Genomic DNA, 13,094 nt, shown 5'->3' with positions numbered 1-13,094 from the left:
AACTCATCAAAGCGTATATTCTAACTCTGAGATGCTTGCACCAGTCCATAGATGGATCGCTGGAGCTTTGCACACTTTGTTAGCACCTTTAGGATCATCAAAACCTTCTGGTTGCATCATATACAACTCTTTAAGAAATCCATTAAGGAATACAGTGTGACGCCCCCGATGCAATCGTACACAAATCATGCACGCAAACGTGTACAATCAAGATCAGGGACTCACGGGAAGATATCACAACACAACTCTAAAACATAAATAAGTCATACAAGCATCATAATACAAGCCACGGGCCTCGAGGGCTCGAATACAAGTTGTCGATCATAGACGAGTCAGCGGAAGCAACAATATCTGAGTACAGACATAAGTTAAACAAGTTTGCCTTAAGAAGGCTAGCACAAACTGGGATACAGATTGAAAGAGGCGCAGGCCTCCTGCCAGGGATCCTCCTAACTACTCCTGGTCGTCGTCAGCGGCCTGCACGTAGTAGTAGGCACCTCCGGTGTAGTAGGAGTCGTCGTCGATGGTGGCGTCTGGCTCCTGGGCTCCAGCATCTGGTTGCAACAACCAGGTAGAAGAGAAAGGGGGAAAGGAGGGAGAAAAGCAACCGTGAGTACTCATCCAAAGTACTCGCAAGCAAGGAGCTACACTACATATGCATGGGTATATGTGTAAAGGGCCATATTGGTGGACTGAACTACAGAATGCCAGAATAAGAGGGGGATAGCTAATCCTGTCGAAGACTACGCTTCTGGCCACCTCCATCTTGCAGCATGTAGGAGAGATTAGATGGTAAGTTCACCAAGTAGCATCGTATAGGATAATCCTACCCGGCGATCCCCTCCTCGTTGCCCTGTTAGAGAGCGATCACCGGGTTATATTTGGCACTTGGAAGGGTGTGTTTTATTAAGTATCCAGTTCTAGTTGTCATAAGGTCAAGGTACAACTCCGGGTCGTCCTTTTACCGAGGGACACGGCTATTCGAATAGATAAACTTCCCTGCAGGGGTGCACCACATAACCCAACACGCTCGATCCCATTTGGCCGGACACACTTTTCTGGGTCATGCCCGGCCACGGAAGATCAACACATCGCAGCCCTACCTAGGCACAACAGAGATGTCAGCACGCCAGTCTAAATCCTATGGCGTAGGGGTCTGGGCCCATCGCCCATTGCACACCTGCACGTTGCGAGGGCGGCCGGAAGCAGACCTAGCCTAGCAGGCGTTCCAGTCCAATTTGGCGCGCGCCGCTCCGTCGCTGACGTCACGAATGCTTCGGCTGATACCACGACGTCGAGTGCCCATAACTGTTCCCGCGTAGTTGGTTAGTGCGTATAGACCAAATGGCCAGACTCAGATCAAATACCAAGAACTCATTAAGCGTGTTATTTTAAATATCCACGGACGCCGACCAAGGCCAGGCCCACCTCTCTCCTAGGTGGTCTCAACCTGCCCTGTCGCTCCGCCACAAAGTAACAGTCGGGGGCCGTCAGGAACCCAGGCCCACCTCTACCGGGATGGAGCCACCTTTCCTTTCAGCCCCCTCATCAGAATCACTTGCGGGTACTCAACGAGATGACCCGACTTTAGTCACCACTTGTGTCATGTATATAAAGTATATAGTATATACCCGTGATCACCTCCCGAAGTGATCACGGCCCAGTAGTATAGCATGTCAGACGGACAAAAGTGTAGGGCCACTAATGGAATACTAGCATCCTGTACTAAGCATTTAGGATTGCAGGTAAGGGTAACAACTGTAGCAACAATGACATGCTATGCAGCATAATAGGATTAACGGAAAGCGGTAACATGCTACACTACTCTAATGCAAGCAGTATAGATAAGAGTAGGCGATATCTGGTGATCAAGGGGGGGGGCTTGCCTGGTTGCTCGGGCAAGAAGGAGGGGTCGTCAACAGCGTAGTCGGTCGGGGCACCAGCAGCGGCGTCGGTCTCGTAGTCTACCGGAGAGAAGAGGGGGAAGAAACAATGAATACAATGCAAACAGATGCAAAACGATGCATGACATGACAAAGCGTGATGCTAGGTGTGCCCAAACGCGGTAGTAGGTGATACCAGCGAAGGGGGTGGGACATCCGGGAAAGTATTCCCGGTGTTTCGTGTTTTCGGACAGATGAACCGGAGGGGGAAAGTTGCGAGTTCGATATGTTAGGGATGTGTGGCGGACGAATGGGCTGCGTATCCGGATTCGTCTCGTCATTATGAGCAACTTTCATGTATAAAGTATTTCCATCCGAGTTACGGATTATTTTATATTAATTTTTAAAGTTTTAATTCAATTTTGAAATTAACAGATTTTAATTAATTATAAAAGGTAATTATTGGGTCAGCGTGACATCGGCATGATGTCAGCAGGTCTACAGGTTGACTAGGTCAACACTGGCACGTAGGGCCCGTTTGTCATAGTCTCAGGTTAATTAAACATGGTTAATTAGTTAACTAGAATGATTAGGTTAATCTAATACAAAATTAATTAAGTTAATTAATTCTTTAATTAATTAATATTTTTTATTTATTTTTTATTTTTTATTTTAAAACTTCTTTTTTTATTAAAGTTTAAGGGCTGGGCCCACTTGTCATAGGGCCAGTGGGGGCACTGGCCCTTGGCGGGCATGCGGGTAGGCGGGCGAAGCCAGAACCCTATCTCGCGCTGCAGGGCGTGCGGGCGCTACGGGCGCCTGACAGGGCGCTGTAGGGAGCAGCGCACGGCGACGGGCAGGGGGGTTCCCGGTGGCCGGCGGGCGGCGGCCGGAGGCGAGGCGCGTCGGCGCGGGACGACGCGATCGAAGCGTGCACAGGAAGGTCGGCCAGGGGGTGCGGTCGGCGCGAGGGGCGACGGGCATGGCCGGACAAAGAGGCGCACGGCCAGGGCGCGGCCCGACCGCGGTGAGCGCGCGTGCGCGCGGTAGAGGATGCCGCGGCATCGCGAACGGCGCCAGCGACAGAGGGAAATAGGAAGAGGAGGGGGTCCTCACGGCGGGTCGTAGGGTTCGGGGCAGCGGGGCGCGGGGAGGAAGACGGAGACGAGGCGACGCAGGGGAGGAGGCGACGAAGGCGTCCGGCGAGGTGGTCGTCGGTGACGAAGGCGGCGAGGCGCTGAGCAGCTTCGGGAGGCGGCTCGTTGTACCGCGTCGGGGGCGAGGCGGGGCGGTCCGGTGATGGGCGTTCGAGGACAAGGCGGCGATGTCCAGGGCGACGGCGTCGGAGCCGGGCCGGCGTGGCGGCTCCGGCTTCGAGCGGCGGGGTGGCGTCGGGCGTCAAGGGCGCGGTCGCGGTCTGCGCGGCGAGGGGAGTCGTTGAGGGAGAGGGGACGGGGGCGCGAGGACGAGGGCGGGGGCTGGCGAGGTGGCACCGGGCGATGGCCACGGGGGCAGCCCTGATCTGATCTGGATCGGGGGGGAGGGAGAGACGAGGGAGTGAGGGGGGAGTGGGTTGGTTCGGTTAGGGTTTCGGGCTAGAGTGGGATGTTATGGGGAGTGGAGTGGGCTGGCTAGGTTAGTGGCTGGCCAGTTAGCTGGGCCGTGGCCCAGTGGGCAGGGGGGGTTTCCTTCGTTCTTTTTATTATTATTTTTGCTATGTTTTTTTGTTTTACTTTTCTTTTTCTGTTTATATTTTAGGATCTAATTATTTTAGTTTTGTGAAACACATCTTTAGCACCTAGATTAGCATATCAAGTTAGACCAGTGCCATAGAAAGTTTTTAGTGCCCAATTAAATTATGTTAATATTATATTAACTATAAAAGGTATTTACTTAATTGTTTTACCTACTGTTTTAATCATTTTAGAGCCTTTAAACATTTTATAAAAGTGGGGTTTCTTCACCACAATTACCTTTGCATTATTTGGCACAACTCGAACATTTTAGTTTTAATGTTTGAAAAGTTTTGTTGTTTGCCCTCAATTAAATTTTGAATTTGAATCGGTTTTTAACTAATCCGAGATTAACTCCAGTGACAGAGGTGACGTGGCATCATCAGTAGGGAATTACTGTAGCTTAATTATACGGGCGTCACAATTCTCCTCCACTACAAGAAATCTCGTCCCGAGATTTAAGAGGGGAAGTAAGGGGGAAGGGACTTGGTCGCGAAATTCTAACGAGTCTTCTCGGTCTTGGTTGCTATTCTCAGAGAGGTCGATCCATTATGTTGATGTCTTCATTTCTCTGCTTCAGGTCATCATGCTGAAGTCGGCATCCTTTCTTCTAGAAGTCAATCATACTTACTACTGTATAAAGGGGGTATTCCGGGAGAACGGACCTCTGCAAGGTTGACTATCTGGTAGCTAACATCGGGGAAGGTGGCGGAAAGTAACTCTCGAACTGGATCTTAAGAAAATATCGAGAGCAAAGTAAGAAGGTACCATGAGAAGTCTCAAGCGGGTAGGCAATCGTTCAATGCCTGAAACAAAGTGTAAAAGGGGTCCAGAGCAATGGGAATAAGTTTTGTGTCTGATACCAGAATTGATGATCGCTTGGGAGGTGGCTCGTGAATGATATACGAGGCCACGCGCGAGGAACAACCTTGGGAACAGGGGGTGTACAGGAGAGTCAGGTTTCGATCCTGTGGAACTGTGGGTTATGGGCCTACCATGTGGATTAAAAGTAGGAGGAACGGTGACATCTTGCACGGTCAAGATAGCAAGACATGTCAGAGGGTAGCCTGACGATTATGTCGGCAAGAACGTCGGTACCAAGGGCGAGGGACGAAGAGAACCATTTTCCTGCTCGTTGAAACGAGGCGGACCAGTAGGCAAAGTTCTCGTCCATCGGCGGTTACCAAAATGTCATCAACAAAAGTAACAGGGTCTTGCTGACAGAATTGTACACCGAGGTGTTTACATAAGCAGGAGAATATTACTTCTTAGATCATATAGATCACAAGAAGGTTAAACAAAACAATGGAAAGGAATAGGTGATCATCAGATTAAAAAGAACAATGGAAAGGAAAATGTGTTTAAACACATATTTCAGGGATATATCCTTCCCAAGGACAAGCAGAGCATGCTATCCGTGGCAGGGTATAATGTAGAAAACTCTTTAGGCAGGGGAGGGAATTTTCATGACATTACCCATACAACGGTGTTTGGATAATTGAGCAGGAAACATTTAGCATCGGGCTTCAAATGTTCCTGTTGAAAATCGGAGTACCATAGACATGCTTCGAGATAGCATTGACATGGTCAACAGGTGAAGATCAGACTTTGGAAACAAAAGGATCCATCAGGAACAACTTATAGAATAAGTCTTACAATTTCCTCACGGAAGAATGACTAACCTTGCCAAAAAGGAAACTATAACAATTGGTCCTCCGGCTAGGTGTGCTAGGCATGACATCACCTTACTGGGCCACATAAAGACCAACGTTATAACTCTTGGAATTATGTTCGAACCATCATATCTGACTGAGATTCAGATCTGATTGGTGACAGGATACCTAGGAAGAAAAGGTGCAACACAATTTACGAGATGACAATGTAAGATTCCCGGGAAATGAACTATGGAAGCGAGTTCCGATACAAGAGTTCATTAGTAAACCATGGAGAGGATGAGGAGGTGGCTGATGGACTCAGCGGCAATTCATCGAGGTTTCCAAAAGCTGGATCTCCATAATTAAGTGAACGAGGTGATAGCATCGGACACGCCTAAGTATATAATGAGGTATGTTCGATGAGAACCTCCACAATTAAATATTGAACGAAAATGCACCTGGAAATATGGACCAAGTAGGACGATCAAAGTTAGAATGGTGATTCGATAACGAAACTACCAGCCATTCACTTCGAAACAATAGGGTTGCTAGAGGTATTAAATTCTCACAACAGAGTTCACTCAACACGGGGGCCAAGAAAAGAATGGTGATGGCGAGAAGTATCGCTGCAACAAGAATTTCTTAAGAGGTTTTGAAATTCTCACGACATTCCTGACATAAAAGATGGTAATTCTCCAAGGTGAAGAAGAAAAAATGTTGGATAGCAAGGAACTCAAGGTATAACACAGAACACGAACAAGTTTGTGTTGGAGGGAAGGCAATAAAGTGGTCGATGACAACACAATTCATCGAGGGAAAGGATGGTATTTCTAATCATGAATTCAATTGATATCCTGGAAGAGCTCCGAATGCTGATGATGATCACGACACATTTGTCGAGAGATTTCATGAAGATGTAATCGATCGGCGATGACATCAAGTCAAAGGAATGATGAAGCGATAGGTTAATGGAACCAAGGGTACGACACAAACTCCAAATCAAGCTTGTTGTTCAAGGCGAAATGATATGACGAGGAAAATCGACGTAAGCTTAGCTCATCGTCGAAAGTGGTGCTCCGGGAATAAGGACCAGGTAGTACAGTTAAAATCATCTCGACAATGATATAGCCAAATAGGCTTGGAATGGCGTGATCGGGTACAAACTCGTACGTAAAGAAGATTACTAAGAGTTGTTGAACCATAGTGCAGACTTGGTTCAATTATCGGTGTCTTTGAGTGTTTCATAACTCAGAGCCCGTGAAAAATTGGAATCAGTGAAAATGTAGTACTTGATGAAGAACTCATAAGAAGTTATGCAGTTCCATGATAATCTCGAGATACCAGGGGGGGTAATGCTGGACGCCAGATCAAAGTAGAGGTTGGACTGGGGTATTGATCCGCAGAAGAAATACTTAAGCTTGCCCGAGAAATGGGATCAAAGAAGAACAATATGGTCGAATGTATAGCTGCAAGGGATCCAATTTAATGACACCGAAAGAGTTACCAAAATGATTAAATATTTTGCAAGAAGCTTCCGTGATAAGTTCCACATCGGGTCCATGGGCATGAACACAAAGGTTCAAGGTCGACTCCCACTTCTTCAATGCAAAACCTTTCATTCACTTCTCGCTTTCGAAGAAGTTGTAGCATTGAAATTTTATATGGCAAAACACTAAAAAGAGTATGAATCGTGAAAACATCGAGTTCACACATATTAAGGAAGGCATAGGTTCAACCCATCGGGGCATCGTGGAAACATATACCACAAGCTTCAATAGTAAATATCACCAGCTCGAAAGCAGAGCATGGTTGACCAAAGAAGAGGATACAATTTACTAAAGGCATTATGTATCCGAGAGGAATTCACAAGGCGATTAAATATGAAGGACACTGTCGAATAGTAACCAAGCAATTGGTCTCGCGGACCACAACAAATCTGATGTGAGTATCGGTACTCAATCAGAAGGAAAAAGAATGCAAAGGCATCAGATTATAGAAACAACCGACTAATTCAAAGCTCAATGCAAATGATTTATGATTTTCAAATCAAAGGGTCAGAAGCAAACACTCTGATCAAGGGTGGATAAGTTTAATAGACCTAAGGGTACAATTGACAGCAAATAGATTGGTCGAGAACCAACTCATGTTTAATATGACATCTGAGCTGGAAGGATGAATTCTAGGATCTGATTGAGGATTGCGAGCATTCGCAACAAATTGAATCAACGGACTCAAAATGATAATGACAAGAGATGCCAATAAGATTGTAGACTTATGGGATTAACCATAATGCAAGCAAGTAAGAATTTCAAGAGCAATAGGCTACTCAGGATTTTCGGAAGTTCAAATAGTATTTTGAAGAGTTTTGTGAAATACATGAATCAACTGGGGATGAGCGGATACTCGATAAGGGCGAGAAATTATCCGTAGGGGTATTCAGGTGGCAAGGAACTGCAAGGCAGTAGGCACAAAATATTCTCGGAACAAAGGAGAGCAGTTCGAGGCATCTTGTAATAACAAGATCAATGGGATTGAATGTAAGAATGGCAGGTGTATGCAGTTATCCATAAGGATTTATCAGTGGTAGGGAATTTGCAAAGACGATGGGCACAAGTGTCTCGGGAGAACATCCTAGAGTATCTTCGAAACCTTCTGGCGCAACTGGCAAACATATGTAATAAAAGGCTCTCCGAGCGGAAGTAATTACGAGAACCTAGAGTTAGAGTTAGCAAAATCATTTAACCCGAATAGAAGAGAGATCAGAGTCCTAGAGTATAGATGAGAAGTAAAAGATCCTAATACCACCCAATGGCAACGTGGGCCCGTAAGGCACACAGCCATGTTAGTAAAAGTTTAGCAATGTCTAGACTCGACTTCGGCCAAGGAGTGTGGAAGGGGGATTCCTACAGGCAGTCGGCTCTGATACCAACTTGTGACGCCCCCGATGCAATCGTACACTAATCATGCGCGCAAACGTGTACGATCAAGATCAGGGACTCACGGGAAGATATCACAACACAACTCTAAAACATAAATAAGTCATACAAGCATCATAATACAAGCCAGGGGCCTCGAGGGCTCGAATACAAGTGCTCGATCATAGACGAGTCAGCGGAAGCAACAATATCTGAGTACAGACATCAGTTAAACAAGTTTGCCTTAAGAAGGCTAGCACAAACTAGGATACCGATCGAAAGAGGCGCATGCCTCCTGCCTGGGATCAACCTAACTACTCCTGGTCGTCATCAGTGGCCTGCACGTAGTAGTAGGCACCTCCGGTGTAGTAGGAGTCGTCGTCGACGGTGGCGTCTGGCTCCTGGGCTCCAGCATCTGGTTGCGACAACCAGGTAGAAGGGAAAGGGGGAAAAGAGGGAGAAAAGCAACCGTGAGTACTCATCCAAAGTACTCGCAAGCAAGGAGCTACACTACATATGCATGGGTATATGTGTAAAGGGCCATATCGGTGGACTGAACTGCAGAATGCCAGAATAAGAGGGGGATAGCTAATCCTGTCGAAGACTACGCTTCTGGCCACCTCCATCTTGCAGCATGTAGGAGAGAGTAGATGGTAAGTTCACCAAGTAGCATCGTATAGCATAATCCTACCCGGCGATCCCCTCCTCGTCGCCCTGTTAGAGAGCGATCACCGGGCTATATCTGGCACTTGGAAGGGTGTGTTTTATTAAGTATCCAGTTCTAGTTGTCATAAGGTCAAGGTACAACTCCGGGTCGTCCTTTTACCGAGGGACATGGCTATTTGAATAGATAAACTTCCCTGCAGGGGTGCACCACATAACCCAACACGCTCGATCCCATTTGGCCGGACACACTTTCTGGGTCATGCCCGGCCGTGAAAGATCAACACGTCGCGGCCCTACCTAGGCACAACAGAGAGGTCAGTACGCCAGTCTAAATCCTATGGCGCAGGGGTCTGGGCCCATCGCCCATTGCACACCTGCACGTTGCGAGGGCGGCCGGAAGCAGACCTAGCCTAGCAGGCATTCTAGTCCAATCCGGCGCGCGCCGCTCTGTTGCTGACGTCACGAAGGCTTCGGCTGACACCACGACGTCGAGTGCCCATAACTGTTCCCGCGTAGTTGGTTAGTGCGTATAGACCAAATGGCCGACTCAGATCAAATACCAAGAACTTGTTAAGCGTGTTATTTTAAGTATCCGCGGACGCCGACCAGGGCCAGGCCCACCTCTCTCTTAGGTGGTCTCAACCTGCCCTGTCGCTCCGCCACAAAGTAACAGTCGGGGGCGATCAGGAACCCAGGCCCACCTCTACCGGGATGGAGCCACCTGTCCTTTCAGCCCCCTCATCAGAATCACTTGCGGGTACTCAACGAGCTGACCCGACTTTAGTCACCACATGTGTCATGTATATAAAGTATATAGTATATACCCGTGATCACCTCCCGAAGTGATCACGGCCTAGTAGTATAGCATGGCAGACGGACAAGAGTGTAGGGCCACTGATGGAATACTAGCAACCTGTACTAAGCATTTAGGATTGCAGGTAAGGGTAACAACTGTAGCAACAATGATAGGCTATGCAGCAGAATAGGATTAATGGAAAGCAGTAACATGCTACACTACTCTAATGCAAGCAGTATAGAGAAGAGTAGGCGATATCTAGTGATCAAGGGGGGGCTTGCCTAGTTGCTCGGGCAAGAAGGAGGGGTCGTCAACAGCGTAGTCGGCCGGGGCACCAGCAGTGGCGTCGGTCTCGTAGTCTACCGGAGAGAAGAGGGGGAAGAAACAATGAATACAATGCAAACAGATGCATAACGATGCATGACATGACAAAGCGTGATGCTAGGTGTGCCCAAACGCGGTAGTAGGTGATACCGGCGAAGGGGGGGAAACATCCGGGAAAGTATTCCCAGTGTTTCGCGTTTTCGGACAGATGTACCGGAGGGGGAAAGTTACGAGTTCGATATGTTAGGGATGTGTGGCGGACGAACGGGCTGCGTATCCGGATTCGTCTCGTCATTCTGAGCAACTTTCATGTATAAAGTATTTCCATCCGAGTTACGGATTATTTTATATTAATTTTTAAGGTTTTAATTCAATTTTGAAATTAACAAATTTTAATTAATTATAAAAGGTAATTATTGGGTCAGCGTGACATCAGCATGATGTCAGCAGGTCTACAGGTTGACTAGGTCAACCCTGGCACGTAGGGCCCGTTTGTCATAGTCTCAGGTTAATTAAACATGGTTAATTAGTTAACTAGAATGATTAGGTTAATCTAATACAAAAATAATTAAGTTAATTAATTCTTTAATTAATTAATATTTTTTATTTATTATTTATTTTTAATTTTAAAACTTCTTTTTTTAATTAAAGTTTAGGGGCTGGGCCCACTTGTCATAGGGCCAGTGGGGGCCTTGGCGGGCATGCGGGTAGGCGGGCGAAGCCACAACCCGATCTCGCGCTGCAGGGCGTGCGGGCGCCGTAGGGAGCAGCGCACGGCGACGGGCAGGGGGGTTCCCGGTGGCCGGCGGGCGGCGGCCGGAGGCGAGGCGCGTCGGCGCGGACGACGCGGTCGAAGCGTGCACAGGCAGGTCGGCCAAGGGGTGCGGTCGGCGCGAGGGGCGACGGGCATGGCCGGACAGAGAGGCGCGCGGCCAGGGCGCGGCCCGACCGCGGTGAGCGCGCGTGCGCGCGGTAGAGGAGGCCGGGGCGTCGCGAACGGCGCCAGCGACAGAGGGAAAGAGGGAGAGGAGGGGTCCTCACGGCGGGTCGTAGGGTTCGGGGGCAGCGGGGCGCGGGGAGGAGGACGGAGACGAGGCGACGCAGGGGAGGAGGCGACGAAGGCGTCCGGCGAGGTGGTCGTCGGTGACGAAGGCGGCAGGGCGCTGAGCAGCTTCGGGCGGCGGCTCGTTGTACCGCGTCGGGAGCGAGGCGGGGCGGTCCGGTGATGGGCGGTCGAGGACGAGGCGGCGATGTCCAGTGCGACGGCGTCGGAGCCGGGCCGGCGTGGTGGCTCCGGCTTCGAGCGGCGGGGCGGCGTCGGGCGTCGAGGGCGCGGTCGCGGTCTGCGCGGCTAGGGGAGTCGTCGAGGGAGAGGGGACGGAGCGCGAGGACGAGGGCGGGGGCCGGCGAGGCGGCACCGGGCGATGGCCACGGGGGCAGCCCCGATCCGATCTGGATCGGGGGGGAGGGAGAGACGAGGGAGTGAGGGGGGAGTGGGTTGGTTCGGTTAGGGTTTCGGGGTGGAGTGGGGGGTTATGGGGAGTGGGGGTGGGCCGGCTAGGTTAGTGGGCTGGCCGGTTAGCTGGGCTGTGGCCCAATGGGCAGGGGGATTTCCTTCGTTCTTTTTTTTATTTTTGTTATGTTTTTTTGTTTTACTTTTCTTTTTCTGTTTATATTTTAGGATCTAATTATTTTAGTTTGGTAAAACACATCTTTAGCACCTATATTAGCATATCAAGTTAGACCACTGCCATAGAATGTTTTTAGTGCCCAATTAAATTAGGTTAATATTATATTAACTATAAAAGGTATTTACTTAATTTTTTTACCTACTGTTTTAATCATTTTAGAGCCTTTAAACATTTTATAAAAGTGGGGTTTCTTCACCACAATTATCTTTGCATTATTTGGCACAACTCGAGCATTTTAGTTTTAATGTTTGAAAAGTTCTGTTGTTTGCCTTTAATTAAATTTTGAATTTGAATCGGTTTTGAACTAACCCGAGATTAACTCCAGTGACAGAGGTGACATGGCATCATCAGTAGGGAATTACTGTAGCTTAATTATCCGGGCGTCACATGTAGGTTTGACATCCATTTGCCAAATTTCATGAACTGCGGAAATTTCTAACATGATTTGGACAGACTTTTAAGCATCGATACAAGTGAGAAAATCTCATTGTAGTCAACACCTTGAACTTGTCGAAAACATTTTTGCGACAATTCAAGCTTTGTAGATAGTAACACTACTATCAGTGTTCGTCTTCCTCTTGAAAATCCATTTTATTCTCTATGGCTTGCCGATCATCGGGCAAGTCAACCAAAGTCCACACTTTGTTCTCATATATGGATCCCATCTCAGATTTCATGGCCTCAAGCCATTTCGCGGGATCTGGGCTCGTCATCGCTTCCTCATAGTTCATAGGTTTGTCATGGTCTAGTAACATGATTTCCAGGACAAGATTACCATACCACTCTGGTGCGGAACGTGTTCTGGTTCACCTATGAGGTTTGGTAGTAACTTGATCTGAAGTTTCATGATCATCATCAATAGCTTCCTTACTAATTGGTGTAGGCATCACTGGAACTGATTTCTGTGATGAACTACTCTCCAACTCGAGAGAAGGTACAATTACCTCATCAAATTCTACTTTCCTCCCACTCACTTCTTTCGAGAGAAACTCCTTCTCTAGAAAGGATCCATTCTTAGCAACGAATATCTTGCCTTCGGATCTGTGATAGAAGGTGTACCCAATAGTTTCCTTTTGGGTATCCTGTGAAGACTCATTTTCCGATTTGGGTTCAAGCTTATCAGGTTGAAACTTTTTCACATAAGCATTGCCACCCAAACTTTAAGAAACGACATCTTAGGTTTCTTGCCAAACCATAATTCATATGGTGTCGTCTCAACGGATTTAGATGGTGCCCTATTTAACATGAATGCAGCTGTCTCTAATGCATAACCCCAAAACGATAGTGGTAAATCGGTAAGCGACATCATAGATCGCACCATATCTAATAAAGTACGGTTATGACGTTCGGACACACCATTACTGTCGTGGTTTTGTCATGGCAGATGTCCTCATGAAAGGACTTAGTCGTGGAGCCATCGCGATGGGTTAG

The sequence above is a fragment of the Aegilops tauschii genome, chromosome 4 (assembly GCF_002575655.3).
Source record: "Aegilops tauschii subsp. strangulata cultivar AL8/78 chromosome 4, Aet v6.0, whole genome shotgun sequence".
Classification (NCBI taxonomy): domain Eukaryota; kingdom Viridiplantae; phylum Streptophyta; class Magnoliopsida; order Poales; family Poaceae; genus Aegilops; species Aegilops tauschii.
Note: the sequence above shows the minus strand (reverse complement) of the source record.